Consider the following 17,791-nt stretch of genomic DNA (forward strand, 5'->3'; position numbering starts at 1 on the left):
TGAGAACTTAATGGCTTCCCAACACTTTTAGATTAAAATCTAGATTCTTCCCCACAGTGACTCACAAAGCTCTGTATTTTCCAGTTCCTGCCTTACATGGTACCCCTCTTATTACCAACACTCCCCCTTGCTTTCTGTATTCTAGCCACATGGGCCTCCCTGGTGTTCCTCCAGCCGCCTAAGCCACTTCTATTTACTGCATCTTTATATTTGCTTTTCCCTTTGCTCAGTATGGTCTCACTCTGCAAATAGCTAGTTCATTCTTGTCCTTTAAGACTCTGCTCAAATGTTTCCTACTCAGAGAATTCTTCCCTGACCATCTTTGTCTAACGCGGCCTCACCAACTACTCATCTCATTGCTTTATTTCCTTCACTGCATTTATCATTGACTGAATTGTTTGAAATATGTATCCATCTATAAATTTTAATCACTTTGTTTATTTATTTATTTATTTGCAGATTTCCTTGCTTACCAAAATATAAACTGAATGAGGGCAACATCCATATTTGTGTGCCTTATTCACCAACATCTAATATAGTTGTGGGAAATGGTAGACAATCAAAACATTTTTGTTGAATTGAGAAAGTTTCTCCCTGTCACTATTCTCATCCAGTGGTGATTTTGCCCCCCAGGAAGTATTTGACAGTGACTAAAGACGTTTTTTATTTTCACAACTGGAAGGTGGGAAGGGGAGGTGGTGCTATTGGCATCTACTGGGTAGAGACTGGGGATGCTGTTAAGCATTCTGCCTTGCACAGGCAGCTCCCACAAAAAAAGATCTATTTGGTTGCCAATAGTGCTGAGGTAGAGAAACTTGGATGAGGGGAGGCAGTATCTAGCTTTTACTATGTGATGTCTGCTTGGAGACCCGAACTACATGGAGAGATGGTTCAGCTTCAGATCTTTATCTTTTTAAAACTGCCCACATCCAGCAGCCATCATGAGTCATAGTAATTGACACTTTACCACCAACTATTAGAATAGCAAGGATTTCCTTAACTTAGCCTGAGCAATTCCCTAACTTTTAGTTTTTCGCATAGTTCAGACTTGAGACATATTTCTAAAATATTTTAGGAGGTATTTGCTTTGTGACTGCCCTTCTACTTCTCTTCTCTAGTGGATAATTAGAAGGATTTATTCTCTGGAGATGTCAAGTAGACACCTTTCCCATTACCTAAATTCATTTAGAGAAAAATAAATCAGTATCCAGATGAAAGTGCAGGAAGTGTCCAAGGGAGCTGTTTCAATCCAGAGAAAATAATTTCTACTGTGTATGATCAGAAAGATGCTAAAGAATTCTTTACCTCCTTCCTTTGTAATAACCTTCTTATATCCCCAAAACTGTGTTGAGCAGAATTTATAACTTGCTTAATTTACAGTGCGAAGAAGAACCTTTACTCTCCAGGGGTTTTTTTTCCAGTCAGTACAGGCCAAGGTCTGGGGTCATGTGAGGTGGGGGATCATATGTTTCCCAGGATAGAGTGAGCATATCAGTTTGAGTAGAAATAATGTTATCATCTATCTTTTAGAAGGCTCCAATGAGAGAAAACCAAATAAGGGTCAGGGAATAGGACATTAATGGTAGTTGCTGCATAAAAAGAAGAAAAATAGAAGAAGAAAAATACTACAGAAGGTGGGGAATAAGCCCAGAATGGTGTTTCTTTGATTCAAAGCCATGGCTCTTGAGTTGAGAAGGGACATGTCACAGAAAGACTCCTGCAATATGTGAGTGTCACATCTCGCCTTGTCTTAAGCATGACCAGGGCAGAAAGAGGGCAAGAAGCTGTCTCTCAGGTAAAATTATATTCAGAGCCCTTGTCTTAGCCATTTCAGGCCACTATAACAGAGTGCCAAAGACTGGGTGACTTATAAACAACAGAAATTTATTTTTCACAGTCTGGAGGCTGGGAAATCTAAGATCAAGACACCAGCATGAACAAATTCTGGTGAGAGCCCTCTCTCTAGTTTATTGCCAGGGCCTTTGCACTGCATCCTTAAATGGCAGAAAGAACCTCTACAGAGTCTGTTTTATAGAACACGAATCCCGTTCATGAGGGCTCCACCCCTATGACCTAATTACCTTCTCAAAGACCCACCCCCTAACACCATCATCTGGAGGTTAGAATTTCACATATGAATCTGAGGGTGAAGGGATACAAACATTCAGACCATAGCACATGCCTACTTTTCCCTGCTTTCCCTACAGGTGTTTTCTAAATTTACTTTCCAAATAAACTACTAGCACTGAATCTTTGAAAATCAGGTTCTACTTCTAGGAAGACCTAGACCGAAAGAGACATGGGGAAAGTACATGAGAACCCTGCCTCCCAGGCCAGTGGGCTATGCCACCAAAGACTGGGGAAAATAGACGGTGCTATTTTTTGTGAGACAAGAAAAAGTATGTTTGCTCCAGATGTCATGGAAAAGTGGAATGAGTGGCATGAAGTTGTGCAGTGAGTTCACAGAAAAAGAAGAGGAGGAAGGAGCTAAAAGGATTGGGCAATCTAGAAAAACTGGGGAGAAAAACTATGCCAAATGGAGTATACATAAGGCTGACGGGTATGTGCAGCATAAACTCTCTCTGCTTCCCTGGGGCTCTTCAGTAAACTTGACATTGCTCACTAAGGAGCTCAGAGGGAGTGGACTCTATTGGCAGATGGTGAGAGGTGCTGAATGCTCTCTCATGGTGGATGTGATGTACCCGCAGATATCACCGGTAGGCACAGCTAGACATCTGACTTAGGTATTACAAATTTTTATCATTTATACTACCTAGCTCAGGGCAAAGGCACACAGTAGCTTCAATGAATAATAAGAAAACTTCTTTTTCCTAAACAACTGCACAAATAGATGCACTGTTCCATCTTTTGATAGGCACATCAATTAATAATCAGTGACAATCATTTTCTGTATTCTGTGGTTGAAATTGCCTCAGCCTCAAAGCATACCTATCATATTCATTTATTTCCTTATTCATCCTATCCCAGGTAAGTACACACACACACATACACACACACAGACAATATGCCACAGCTCTTCTAATACAGTTACTTGAACACACAGAATTCAGTTTCGGTGCTGCAAAGGAAAGCCCGGGAGAATAAAACTCATTTAATAATTCAACAAATATTTATATGACAAATATTTGTCAGTTATTGGAGACTCAAAGATGAAAACATAGGGTTCTTGTCTTCAAAGATGTCTCAGTCTGAATTAAGTCATCATTCTCTCTACGATGCTCCTTCCTCACTCTGAACCATTGGTGAGTCATTCCATGGAAAATGCCTACGTTTCATTCAGTTCTGTCTTTGAGGACAGAATTCCTGTGCCATTAGTATATCATGTTGTCTTTCTTTAAAGAGAACTCTTAAATGTACTTCTATTTATCCTGAGAAGGTGAGAGTACCTACCGAAATGTAAGCACATGTATTATTACCTTTCTCATCCCCAGGCTTCCTTTAAACCACTCACTTCCCTTGATATTCTTCCCAGAAAGCAAAGCAGAGTTTCTGAACATTTCATTAAAAAAAAAAACAAAGTTAAGAAACATACAGGTCCATTTATTTGGAAATCACAGCCAATATGTGTGGATGGCTATTATATGTAAGGTAGTTACAGGTCAATATGGACCTGAGAAGTCTATGCAGGATTGGAGGAAGAGAGATGAGAGCAATAGGGGATGGGAATAGTCTTGAAGTACAACGTGAAGACTTCACAAAAATCTATAGGCTTTCTCTTTAAAAAGGTAATTTTACAATTTAATTTATTACTGGCTTTGGAGACTGTCAGTGTTATTCTTTGGAAATTGCCCATTTGAACATCTCAGAAAATCTGATGGATAAAATGAAAAGTAGAGGAAGGAAAATAGTAAAGAGGCTTAAGTTGTAAGTTACAAATCTAGTGAATCTGACTTTAACCTTCAAAAAGAAAGAAAAATAGTTTCTGGCTTGAAAAAGAACAATTATGCACTCCTGCCTGTTTTTAAGCTCAATTCTTCTATAAGCCCTTAAAAGATAAACCAACTATAAATCACCGTGGAAAATGCACTTGGAATCTGAGTGGGACTGCATTGTTTGTTTTTTCCTTCTTTCTACACTTGATTTGTGTTTAAAGAAGAATTATTTGACTCTAACAAATTCATCTAATGGATTTCAAAGTATATCTCACTAATACTCTAAGATTCTTTAACCACTACATGTAACCAACAACGGGTTAAATGTAGTGGTTAAGCTAGCAGCAAATATATGAAATATAAATATATATTTGTATTTGTATATATAATATTTATATATTTATATATATGAAGCCAATGAGTATTAAAGCAGATACTTCTTCACCACATTGTAAGGAATGCCCAAAGTAGACTTCTTTCTCTCTCTCTCTCTCTCTCTCTCTCTCTCTCTTTTTTTTCTTAAGATTATCTATTTATTCATGAGAGACAAAGAGAGAGAGAGAGAGAGAGAGGCAGAGACATACACAGAGGGAACAGATAAGTAGGCTTCTCACAGCCGAATGTGGGACTCACACCCTGAGCCCAAGGCAGACACCCAACCGCTGAGCCACCCAGGCGTCCCTGGACTTACTTCTCTATCTTTCTCTCTAATTTGATTAATGCCATTAAACACAAACACACACACACACACACACACACACACACACACACACACAGGGTATACTGTCCCTGACCTTGAAGCATTTTACATGCTCATTAAGGAAATACTATTTTATTTACATATAATAAATGGAAAGCAATCTAAGACTCTTAGTTTTGTTTTTTAAATTAAGGACTATAGAGACTCAGAAAAGAGCAGGACCATTCTTGCTTACAGGAGTTTGTCAAAGATCAATTAATCCAATGCTCTTTTGGGAAATGGAGGATGGTGAGATTGAAGTTGGGCATCAGTGAGATGTTTCAAAAAGGCACTAAACTGTGCTGACTGCAGAGATGAGGGGTTGGGGATTGGAGGCTGTGGGACAGATTAGGCTGTGGTTGGGCAAAGCAAGTCCAAAGAATGGAATGTGATCAGAGAGGGAAAGTAGAGCCTGGTGACAAAAGGACTTGAAGGAGTGACATGACAAGCGATTTTCCTCGCTATAACTGCAGCAAGTAGTAACTTGTATTTTCAAAAAAGCTCTTATTACACTTTCTATTGATGTATGTGATTAAATCAGCAAAATCTCTTGTCTTGGATGAAAAAAAAGATCTTTCTCCAATTGAAAGATAAAAATTTTTTCTAAGGTTTAAATAGACACCGAGGTGAGAAATCCATATCTAGTTATGACTAAGTGAGGAGTTATTTTTTTCAAACATTATAATACATATTAAATAAGATAACATGATTTTCAGGCACCTTCAGTACGTGAAAAGCCAGAATTTCTAGTCCTTCCATAGGAAACTAAAATATGCACAGAAAAACAATTTTTAAAAAAGTACAGGCCCAGACAAATGCTTTCTTCCTCTGTTTTTTGTTGTTGTTTCTTTGTTTTGTTTTGTTTTTGAGAGGGAAAGGAATCAGAGGAGAGGGAGAGGGAATTTTAAGCTGGCTCTATGCCCAGTGTGGAGCTCCATGGGGCTCAATCTCACAACCCTGAGATCATGACCTGAGCAGAAATCAAGAGTCAGACATTTATCCAACTGAGCTACCCAGGTGACTCTCTTCCTCTGCTCTAAGCTCACATAAAATTAATGAAACTTTGGCTAGGGATGGGAAATTAATTAAGCTGTATTGCAGAATCAGATGTCTTATTTGAATGTTCATGTGACCCAAACCAGTTTTGCTAGATTATGGAGAACCTTGAAGGTGGAAAACTCAACTAAATAAAGACTCAAAGATATTTGAGAATTTCCAGTATTTATTTTTATGTCAAGTTTCCCCTGTATATGAACTTAAAATGTTATGTTTGTCCCTAGTTAATTATTACTTTTAAATCTATATAAGATTTATAACTTAACTTTAAAAAATATATTGCTTATTTGTTAAAGGGAAATAATAAAGTTATGAGGCATCATTGTCTAAGCCAGGGGTTGGCAAACTTCTTCCTAAAGTGCTAGATAATAAATATTTCAGACTTGCAACTACACAACTCCACTATTGTAGCATCAACAGAGCCATAGACAAAACAGAGATAAAAAATGAGCACGACTATAGTATAATAAAACTTTATAAAACAGGTAGCTGTCCTGGAGGTGTGGTTTGTCTACCCCTCATCAAAGTGATATCGCTACTATTAAAGTAATTGCTAAGCTTCTTCCAAGTCAAACACTAGGATAAGCCTTCCTACAGCTACTTATAACTACTACTCGGGGTTGGGGTTCTAGTATATGAAAATGGGGGGAAAGAGGTTATTTTGATAAATAGCTGCTATTTATCCATAAATATTATGTACCCCTCTTCAAATTTTCTTATTTTAGTTTTTAATTCTGAAATATGTCAACTGGTAGACAAGCAAAAAAATAACATAACAGACATCATTATACCCACCACATAGATTCAACAATAGTTAATGTCTTCATACTTGCTTTAAGATCATTTTAAAAGAAACAAAATGTTACAGACAAAAATAAATGCTTGTTCCAAACCCAGTCTCCTTTCTCCCATGTCAAAAGTTTAATCCTTCCTTTGTTGGTAATCTGCCTTTTCTCTCTGGTTGCTTTTAGGATTTCTTATTGTCTTTGATGTTCTGAAATCTGTGGATTTATATCTTTGATCAAATCTGAAGAATTATCAAAAAATAGTTCTTTAAATGTAATATCATCTCCATTCTGCTTTCTATCCTTCTGGAATTCCTATTTCAACATATGTTGTATCTTTTATCCTCCATTTTTCTCATTTCTGTCTTGTATCTTTCCTTTATCTTTCTGTGCAGCAATGGGGGTAATTTCATTATGTAAACTTTCTAGTTCACTAATTCCCTTTAAAATTGTCTAATTTTTATATCAATTGAATTTTTAATTTCAAGGACTTTTCTCATTTCAAAAGATATACATTTCTTTTTCATATCTCATATATTTTTATAGTGTCATGTCATATTCTTTGAGATTTATTTCTATTCTATCTTTTTTTACACTAATCATTTTGTTTTGTAGATGATTTCAGATTTTTTTATTATATTGTTTGACTGCAGGTAGAGAAGGTTATATAATCTTTATGTAAGTCTTGTGTGCTCATTTTCCATTCATGGCCTATTATTTATTTGTGTGTGAGAACTCATTATAACAGAAAAGTGTTCTTTCTTTGTATTTTTGTTTTGTTTTCCTGCTGGAGTTCTTGTACTTACAGAAATGTTACTCTGTAATGGTTTTGTGTTTTTGCTAGGTGCTCCAGGGATTTCATCTAACTGAAGTAATCTTCTTGTTAATTTCTCACATTAGGCATGTCCACACCCATGGAGTATAAAAATTTGGACAGTCTTGGAATTTTTATTTTTTATAGATGAGGGTTTTTTTTTTTTACCTCCTTAGGATCCTAAACAAAGACAAGTTTCCTTCTTGCTTTCTTGTGCCAGTAGGTAGAATTTTTCTATTTCCCCCTTTCACTGAGAAGGTAGACCTTCCATTTTCCCAGCTTTAGCACAAGGTGTGATGCTTTAGCTCCCTCATCTTGCCTGAGCCCAAAAGTCATGTCTTCTGTACCTATATGGACTTTATGGTACTTTAGGTATACCTGAAGATTTCAACTTGAGGTAATTTTCTTTTTGGTTGCTGGAATACCAGGTCCTGAATTTACCATTCTGATTTTCAGTATCCCCCTTTATTTTTGTCATTTTCTAGCTTTTGAGCCCAGGTATGTAATTAAACATTATGTTATTATATATATGCATCATTTCTATATGTTTGTAATTGAACAACAAATCTCTGACTTACTTATTTTGTCATATTGCTTGGATTGCTCTTAAAGTTAAAGTATCAATCCAAAGATTTGTATATATATGATTATATGTTTTAATATATATTATATATACTATTTTTAATTACAAATATATATATTTTTAATTACAAAGCTATTTGGGGATCTTTTTAATAGACATCCTAAAAATGCTTTTATTCTTGAATACAAATTTCATACTGTCTCATAGAATTTATCCATTTGAGTTGAGTCTGAACAAAAAGTCTGTTGATTATTTAAAAATAGAGGGATCATTGAAAAATTCTTGAGTTTAGATACTATTTTCAATGAGTATATAATATATAGTAATAAGGGTGCTATACACTCAACTCTTTAAAAAAAACTCTAGTAGATTTCACAATTTTCTCTTAATATATAATTGAAATGTTTGTTATTATCCCTAAAGAAAACTGGCATACTCCATGATCAAAGATGCTTTTGCTAGTATATGTGGAAATTAATTTTTGCATTGTAGGAAAATGCATGGCATTACACATTCACAAATTATACCCATACTGCCAAAAATCCAAGTATTTAATATGACTTGGAAATGCATTTTGAATATTATAATTGTGCTAATTCTGCCTCAAATAAGGATCAGCATTGCAGCTAACTTAGTGCTTAAGTACATATTAAGGTGCTTTTTCCCAGTGACTGGACCGTATTCTGTAGACCTCTGAAACTGGGAACACATGTAAAAGTTAAGGGCTTATATAGTTCTTAATATCCTTTCCTCATTATCATCCTATACAATAGGATTTTTATAAAGTGCTTCTGAATTCAATTGTCCTCACATGGTTGGGACTGTGCCTAGGAGGCACCATGTGCTGAAATGCTGAGCCTAAATGAACATTGATGTAGTGTCTTCCTGGAAGATATAACCGAAAAAGGTCTCTTCCTCCCACCCCCTGTAAAGAGTTTATAGCATTGAATAAATATCACAAATGTAAGCATTTCAAACTGGAAATTAAAAAATCATGTGACAGCTAGAGTCAGTTTGTTTATACATTTAGGCACTCATGTTTATCTGATTATGGCATGGATTTAGTAGACAATCAATCTGGGTCAGTCAAACCAACAGCTAGCTTTTCTGGTGAACAGATTGACCCCCAATCCTTACTTGTTAGAATTTGTTTCCAACCCTTGTATCATCAGATTCTACTTTCTTCTGATCTCATCCTTTTGTGTTTTCTTGGTTATAGGAACACCTGCTTTGGAAATCCAGATTTCAGTCTGTTCTACACAGTTATAAAAAAAAAAAAAAAAGTACTTTCCATTGAGTTTTCTTTAGTTGCTGGGTGAAGCCCAATTTTTCCCATTTGATCTAATTAAGATTGTTTTCTCTAAGAGTTGCTTTAAGAGTGACCTTTCTTCTTTATATTTCATAAAAGTCACTCTAACTTGAGTGTGCATTGGGAGAAGAGGAAGTAGATCTCTGCAATCTGGCTTAGGGGCAAAATACTTTTTTTTCTCTATGATTTTTCTCAGGTGATCTTTAGTTCCTTTCACTGAAATGTATCTTATCTGATACTAAAAAGGGTTTTAAGCTCTACAATGCTAAGAGGTTAGAAAGGTGAGTAATTTATCAATTTTAAATGCATTAGAGTTATTTCTCAATCTTGTCTTTTCTGCTTTACAAGTGCTTCCTGATGCATTTCCTGCAAGTGAACCTTTCCATTTCTCTTTATAGCCCCAAACTCAAGCCATAGCTCTATCTCTATAAATGATGGCACTGACCTATTTCCCTTTTTGCATACAGACAGGTTTGAGTTTGACCTTAACATAAAGAATAGGTAATAAACTGTGCTATAAGCTGGATATTTTAAAGTTGTCTGTAAAATAGGCTATTTACCAAATAGTGATGGATACCTATAGAATGACCTTACCAAACTATCAGCATCTATATTTAGATGTAGTTATCTAACAGCTCCTAAGTCCTGAGAAGTACATAGCAAAATAAAAGAAAGTACAACCTTTCTTAAATTTATCAAGATCAGTAGATATATATAAATGTATGTATCACTTTTCCTGTTTCAGAGGGAATTTCAATTCAAAGATCAAAGGGTTGCTTCCCGTTCATCACAGATTTCTTCTAGTCATCTTCCTTCTGAGGTTGGCAAAGTCATCCACATTAGTGGTTACACCTTTTCAAATGTGCAGCTTATAAATCAAAGGAGCCAAAATGGATCATGAATATTTGAAGACCGTAAAAACTGCAAAGTGGGCAAAGTCACTTGAAACTTAAATAAGAAGAATAAAAATGATATACATAGATCTAGGCATTCTGGCCACTTGAGTTCATGCTTTTTCAAACCCAGGAAGAGAATGTGAGACCAGTATCACATTTAATCAGGGGAGAAATAACCACAAGGAAATGAAAACGTCTTCATTGTTGCCTGCAGTTCTAGAGGAAGTGTTAGGATTATAACTGTCCTCAGAAAGACCATTAAACAAGTGTTATCTGTGGTGGAATAATTGGGGAGCAAGGCAGTATATCTTTAATGCCAAAATTTCATTAAGCAGGAAAATCTTAACCCTTAAATATATAATTTATGGCTTTCAAACAAAATATTAAGCCCACTTTAATTCTTATATTGGATTGTAGATAGGACATATTTTCTAAGCATCATCCAAGCCTAGTCTTTTATTTTCTTTTAACTAATCATGTTTCAGAATGTCAGTGCAATATTTCCTACACATTTAGAATGAAATTTGAGGTAGTGGACACATATTTTTTAAAGATTTATTTATTTATTTTAGAGAGAGGGAGAGAGCATGGGCATGCATAGAAGGAGGTGCAGAGGGAGAGATAGAGAGAGAGAGAGGGAGAGACTACTCAAGCAGACTCCCCACTGAGTGCAGAGCCTCAGTGGCATGGAGCTTGATCCCAGGACCCTGAGATCATGACCTTGAGTGAAAAACATAAGTCAGGTGCTTAACCAACTAAGCCACCCAGGCATCCCAGGGGCTATATTTTTGATACTTGAGTATATCTTATAATTTTGTCACTTGTTACTTCTAGCACAATATAATGCTTAAATACTAGTGATCAGTTTGTAATCAATCATTCATTGTGATAGAACAAATTAATGTTGAAACTGGCATTCCATGTCCCATCTCAGGAGTTCAGTTTAGACTATGAGATCAGCAACTAAAATAATTTGATCATGACAAAGCAAACTGTATTAATTTAGAGTTGATATCTCCCACCTCCCCAGAGATCCCTTCCCAAACTACTCAATCTGAACATATATTCTCACTCACACACACACACACACACACACACACACACACACTACTGCATTACTGGGTTTTATCATGATGCTTGCATTTTTCAGAGACTACTGTGTTTACTCTAATATTCTGCCTATGGCAGCTGCCTCTGGGGCCACACATCACATCTCCTTGGTTTCCTTGATTTCAGCTACAGCTGTGATAGACAATTCCCTGCAAGCTCAGTTTTACCTCCCTACAGTGACCCTTCTCAGCCTCTTCCACTTGTTTTTTTACTTTTCTGCTGTCTCTGGTCCTACAGGTGCCTGCTGTGCCCCAGTGCAAGCACAGCCAATGAGAAGTGGAAATCGGTGAATAGATACTCCAGTCTCCTCCCAGTCTTCAGATGGGCCAAGCTTTCTCAAGAGATTTCAACAGAAATCAATCCTCTGTTCCTGCAGCAGCAGGTTTACTACTGGCTATTTCTATTTTCTCATGTCGCATGAGAAACCTCTTCTTCAACCCTATTTCTTGGGATCACCTCTGAATTTACCATTAATAATCAGTACTCAAGACTTTGTCTCATGCCTTGTTATCAGGGGAAACTTAAGACATCTCCTGTAGGACATAAGATTCTTAGAGCTAAGAACCTTATCTTTTTTGTATTTTGTTTTATTTACAATAGTTAATAGGGATTGTCATGTGGTGAATGCTATATATATGCTTACTTAAAGAACTATAGGTAACAGTAGAAGTTGTGGGTGAGTTTAGGGAAGAAATGGTATTCAAAAGAAAGTGATAATCAGAGGAAAATACTGCAGAAAGTATAGGGTAATACAAGCATGAATAATACTAACTGAATGCAGAGAAGATGTAAAATATGCATATAAATTGCTGGAAAGTTCTAAGACATTCAATCATATACAAGAAGACTTAGTATTAGAAAATTCTGGTAATGTTTTATGGTGTTGATCATCCTGTCACAGAAGTCAAGTGGTGTTGTTGTCTTACCTCTTTGAATACCAAAATATCATTTTTTGGAATTTCAAAGCTTAATTCATATGATAAAAGGATGATGTTAAATCCAAATATTTAATTTGCTAATTAGGTCTTTTTGAAAAACAGGGGTGCAAAGACTTCTACTTACAGCTATGTCAAACTAACTGGTACCAGACTTGTCTTGCCATTAACAGTGAGACAATATACATGAGGCAATGTTCTCAGTACTAGCAGAGGGACCTCAGGATTAAGAACTTTGAGAGAAGGAAAATACATAAGTTGAGCCCCATATTTGCTATGACTTTCTGCCTGGAGACACTTACCAGCTGGCATAGGCTCCTGGAGGCAAAGCAGAGAGGACAATATTGCTGAGTGGAAAAAGCGGAGATCAGATTAAGGAAGAAAGAAGTGACAGGAACCAGCAGAAAAAGGTATCCACATAGGAAGGGTAGGCAGAGAAGCTCCTAATGATGACAGCTGAGAGACCTCAGAAATCGTGAGTGCTGGTACTGTTGGAGCTCTACATCAGCCACAATGGAAAGATTACAGAATACCGGAAACATACAAATCCTGGAAAGGCCAAACCTGACAGGCATATGAACCATACTCACATTTAGGACTAAGGCAAAACCAAAATAAATCCAAACTAACAAAAAAATAACATTAAAATAACAAAAATAACATTACACTTGACAGGTTCAAAAGGATCCACAAGTAATTTAATTGGTTACTGGAATAAAACTCAACACTTTTTATTGTTTTTTAAAAGATTTTATTTATTCATGAGAGACACAGAAAGAGAGGTAGAGACATAGGCAGAGGTAGAAGCAGACTCGCGGGTGTAGCAAACCTCAATTCTAGGCCCCTGAGATCATGACCTAAGCCAAAGACAAACACTCAACCAGTGAGCCACCCAGGTGCTCCAAAATTCAACACTTTTTAAAGGAAAACAACATAATCTGGATTCCCTGCATTGTATCATACATAATGTCCAACATCCAATAAAAAAAGATAGTGTTCTGAAAATACAACTATGCTGATAAAACCCTAACTAGACAGATTAAGAGGAAAAGAGAAACTCAGCTTTCCAATAGCAGGAATAAAACAGGAGATATCAAAAAAAAAAAAAAAAAAAAAAAAAAACAGGAGATATCTTATAGATCACACTGACAGTAGAAAGACTATCAGGGACCTTTATAAACAACTTTATGCTAATATATTTGATAACTTACATAAATGAAAATATTCTTTTCTTTTGAAAAAATTAAATTATACAACTTACAAAGATAAACACAAGAAGAAACAAAGTCCAAATTATTTCTATAATAGTACTAGAAACTTCTTTGCCTTTTCCACTTTTAGTCTTTCACAAGTGGACTTCTTCCATAGGCTACATAAGGCATGATATTGCAATGGACTGAACCTAGCAGATGGGTGAACTAGGGGCCTTCAAATAAGCTATACATTCTATTAAGCCATTAAGCTATACATTAGTGACTAGTGAAAATGTAAAACGGTGCCTCTTTCCCCACAAAATTTTTTTGGAAAGTATTTTTCATAAAAATATATTATTATAATTTACTATTTTGAATAAATTAACAAATAAATATTTTATCTTAATTTTTAATATTCTATATACATATATGTAACCCACATAAATAAAAGCTCTTTGGGGAGTCAGTGATTTTAGAAATTTAAACAGATTTTGAAGGCAAAATGTTTGCAAACTACCAATTTAATAAATCTGATGTAAGCTCTTTCAGGCAATAGAGGTATAGGAAAACTTCCCAATTTGTTCCGTGAGGTCAGCATAACACTGATATCAAAACCTAATAAGTAATTACAAGAAATCTATAAACTACTATCCCTATGGACACACATGTAGTAACATTTGTAAAATATCTGCAAATTAAATACAGTAAAAATTTAAAAGCCTAATATATCATGATCAAGTGGGTGTCATTCCAGGAATGCAAGGTTGGTATAACAGTTGAAAATCAATCAATGTAATTTGCCACATTCACAGAAAAAATATGGCTACACAACATGATCATGGCAACAAATATGGAAAAAGACATTTTAAAAAATTCTACATCCATTCCTAATAAAAGCTCTCAGAAAACTGAGAATAGAAATGAACTTCAAAAATCTGATAAAAGACATCTACAAAAAAAACTCTACAATTAACATTACATGCAATGGTGAAAGAATTGAACTTTTTTCCCTTAATGTCAGAAACAATATAAGGGTATCTTCTTTCATCATTTCTATTCAACATTGTACTGGAGGTCTTAGCATGTTCAATAGACTAAAAGAAACAAAAAAATAGGGCTATAGTACTTGATTATTAGTTTATTAATTGCCTATTTGTGGCTTACCACTGAGTTCCTCTCCAGAAATTCATTCAGTGAAGAGTACTTCCCCTGCTCAGAAATCAGCCTACTTCCCATAACTGGATGTGCGATAGTACAAGTCCTGTCCCCATGTTTCCATTTGGAACAACTTTCTGCAGACAATTCTCCATCTCAGAGCAGTTTCAATGCCACTAGTTTAAGCAAATCCTAAATTGAAAATTTGAATTTAGTGGGCCACCCACTAGCACACTGGTTATGAGTAGCCCATTACTAATCATAGATGAAGTATGGGTGTACCTTGGCATGCTGCAGCAGTGCAATTCTACTTCTCCTGGTTGTGAATTGTGATGTGATACTATTAGAACGGAATGCACTGGGTAGGCAGCAGGGGTATAATATTTTAGGCATTTGAGAGGTTGGAGGGAAGTAGTAATTATAAGGACAATAGGGTTTGATGGATGTTGCTGTAAGCTATGAATGCCTTGCAGAAAAAGAATGAATGGCTGAGAGTGATTAATCACTAATTTAAAAAAGCCGAAGGCCTACTTGGAAGCTTGTAAAGAGACTTTTATTTACTGCACCAGAGATCAGAAATGCTGAGGAACAGGCCAGGACTGAATTACAGGGAACATTGACTTCTCGACCTAGACAGGACCATTTTGTTAAACTCTTGGAATTACTGTTGAGAAAGAGTGGAACCTTGAGACTTGGAATACAATATTGAGGTCAATACACTCAAGTGCATTGACCTCAAGTGCAATACACTCAAGTGCATTGGGATCCTAGGTTCTGTAAACCCTCTGGGCCTGCCAAAAGGGATCTTCCCCCTATTAAGGGCTGGTGCTTTGTACCTGGCTTCTAGGCAATGCAAAACTTCTCTTTTGCAAGACAAGGTGCATTGTCTTCCCTTTTGTTCCAATTATTTCCCATCCTCCTTCATGGCTCAGAGACTAATAACTAGGGTTCTTGGCAACATAACCCAACTAAGAAAGTGTTGAGTCCACACTAAGAAAGGACGGAGACAATACTGAATACTGAAGGGACTGCAACATTTAGCCACATGTGACAGCATGAACAAGGAGAGTATGAATGGGACTGGCTCCTGGATGTGCTGGATCAAGAGAGACAGAATATAAAGTTTGAAAAGAAAGAGTTTATTGATATGAGAGCACTTTCTCATGATACGGTATTTGACATCTCAACAAGATCCTAGAAGATAGTGCTATCATAGGTCGGCTCTTAGAAGCATTAAAAAAGTGATATAGTACATTAAATAATGTAGAAATTCCAGAACTATGCTGGCAGATGATGGGGAAGTGATCAAAAGGCTTAGAGAAGTAAGTATGCTAGAATGGAAATGCACTATTTCAGGCCATGAAGCTACCAGCTGATTGTTAGATCAGTGGAAGTCACTCCATTTACCAAAAGAGACACCAATAACGTTGAGAAAGTCAGTGGTAGCCGGGGCAAAACAGGGAGATAATGTAACGGAAATAAGAGTTTTGGAGATATTTAATAGAATATGGCGCCCCCAAAGGGTGAAATAGATAGCCAGGCAATAAGGATATTGTTCAAACCTACACCTGTGTTACCCAGTACAATAGCCACTAGTCACAGGTGGCTATTTGAATTTAAATCAATTAAACTTAAATAAAATTTTAAAAAATTCAGTTCTTCAGGTCACTAGCCACATTTCAAGTTATCAATGATTGCATGAGGTTAGCAAGCTATATTGGATAGTATAGATATAAAACATTTTTTAAAAGATTTTACTTATTTATTTGAGAGAGAAAGAAAGCACGAGCAGGGGGGAGGGGCAAAGGGAAAGGGAGAAACAGATTCCCCACTGAGCAGGGATCCTGATGTGGGACTCAATTCCGGGACCCTGGGATCATGACCTGAACCAAGGCAGACTGCTTAACCAATTTAGCAACCCAGGCACCCAATATAAAACATTTTTAACAGCTAAAATAGCTGTTCCAGTTTTTTAACATTACAATTCCTCTTCTGATGTTAGTCAGCTGTAGGCCTAGATTCTGCTGAATAAAGGAGAGACTATGTCTCCAGAAGGAAGGGCTCAGCAACATCAAAACAATCCTTCTCTCAAAGGAATATTGCTGCCATTTCCTCAAGTAACTGAATTAGGGAAAGGGGGATAATCATACATTCCTGACATTTTAAGAGTTATGAGACAGTCTAAATTGATACCCAGGACTCAAAGCATCGTCATAGCCCTTGTTGTAGTGGAGGCATGTGGATGAGAAGTAGGAGTCATGACCCAGGCTTGGATCATAGTGGATCTACTAGATCCCCAGGCCTCAGTCCTAACCTGTATAATTGAAATGAAGACATTTGGTAGTTGCCTGAATATCACATTTATTCCTTAGTTTGTTGACTATGAACTATAGTAGTGCAGGAGGCCAAGATGAAACCACTGAAGTTGCCATTTGACCAAAATAGTAAATAAAAAAATATTGTTTTGCAGGGGTCACGACAGACATCCATGCCATATTAAAGACTTAAGGAATTTCAGAGCATGAAGTAGTTCCATTTTACTTTCATTTAGCTCAGCAATCTTGCTCCTACCCAAATCAGATGAATCTTGGAGGACAATAGTGGATTAAACAAACTTAACCAAGTAACAGACTCAATTGCAGTTGCTATACCAGATTAAGGTATTTTCTGGAATAGGCTAATATGAATTTATGTACATTTCATGGAGCCATTGATTTGGCAAATATTTTTTTCATTCCTATCAGAAGGAAGATCAGAAACTATTGGCATTCATGTAGGATGGACAACAGTATTCTTCACAGTCTCTCTCCAGTGCTACTTTAACTCTCCCGCCATCTGTCATGCTATAGTTCTAAAGGTTCTGGACCATCTGGACTTTCTGGAGAATATCACATTGATTTACTATGTGGGTGATATCACATTAATCAGACCAGACAAACAAGAAGTGGCAAGTATATTGGAGGCCATGGTAATTCCCTTGTGCTGCAAAGGATTGATTATAAACTTTACATGATTCCCAGTGACCATCACATAATGACATTTTTAGGGCTCCTGTGGTCCGTGAGAACAAATTATTGCACCTTGTCTCTACCATCAAGAAGAAACTATGGCACCTAGTAGTTCTCTCAGATTTCTGGAGGCAGCATATTCTATACTTGAGAATATATCTCCAATTCATCTCCCAAGTGATTTGAAAGACTAATAGCTTTGAGTGGGATTCACAGATTTTAAAAAAAGATTCTTGCGGTAGGTCCAGGCTGCACTACAAGCAAATCATATAGTACTGGAGTTACCTGTGATGAGAATAAACATCATGAAGAGTT

Source organism: Vulpes lagopus, chromosome 11 (assembly GCF_018345385.1).
Source record: "Vulpes lagopus strain Blue_001 chromosome 11, ASM1834538v1, whole genome shotgun sequence".
NCBI lineage: Eukaryota > Metazoa > Chordata > Mammalia > Carnivora > Canidae > Vulpes > Vulpes lagopus.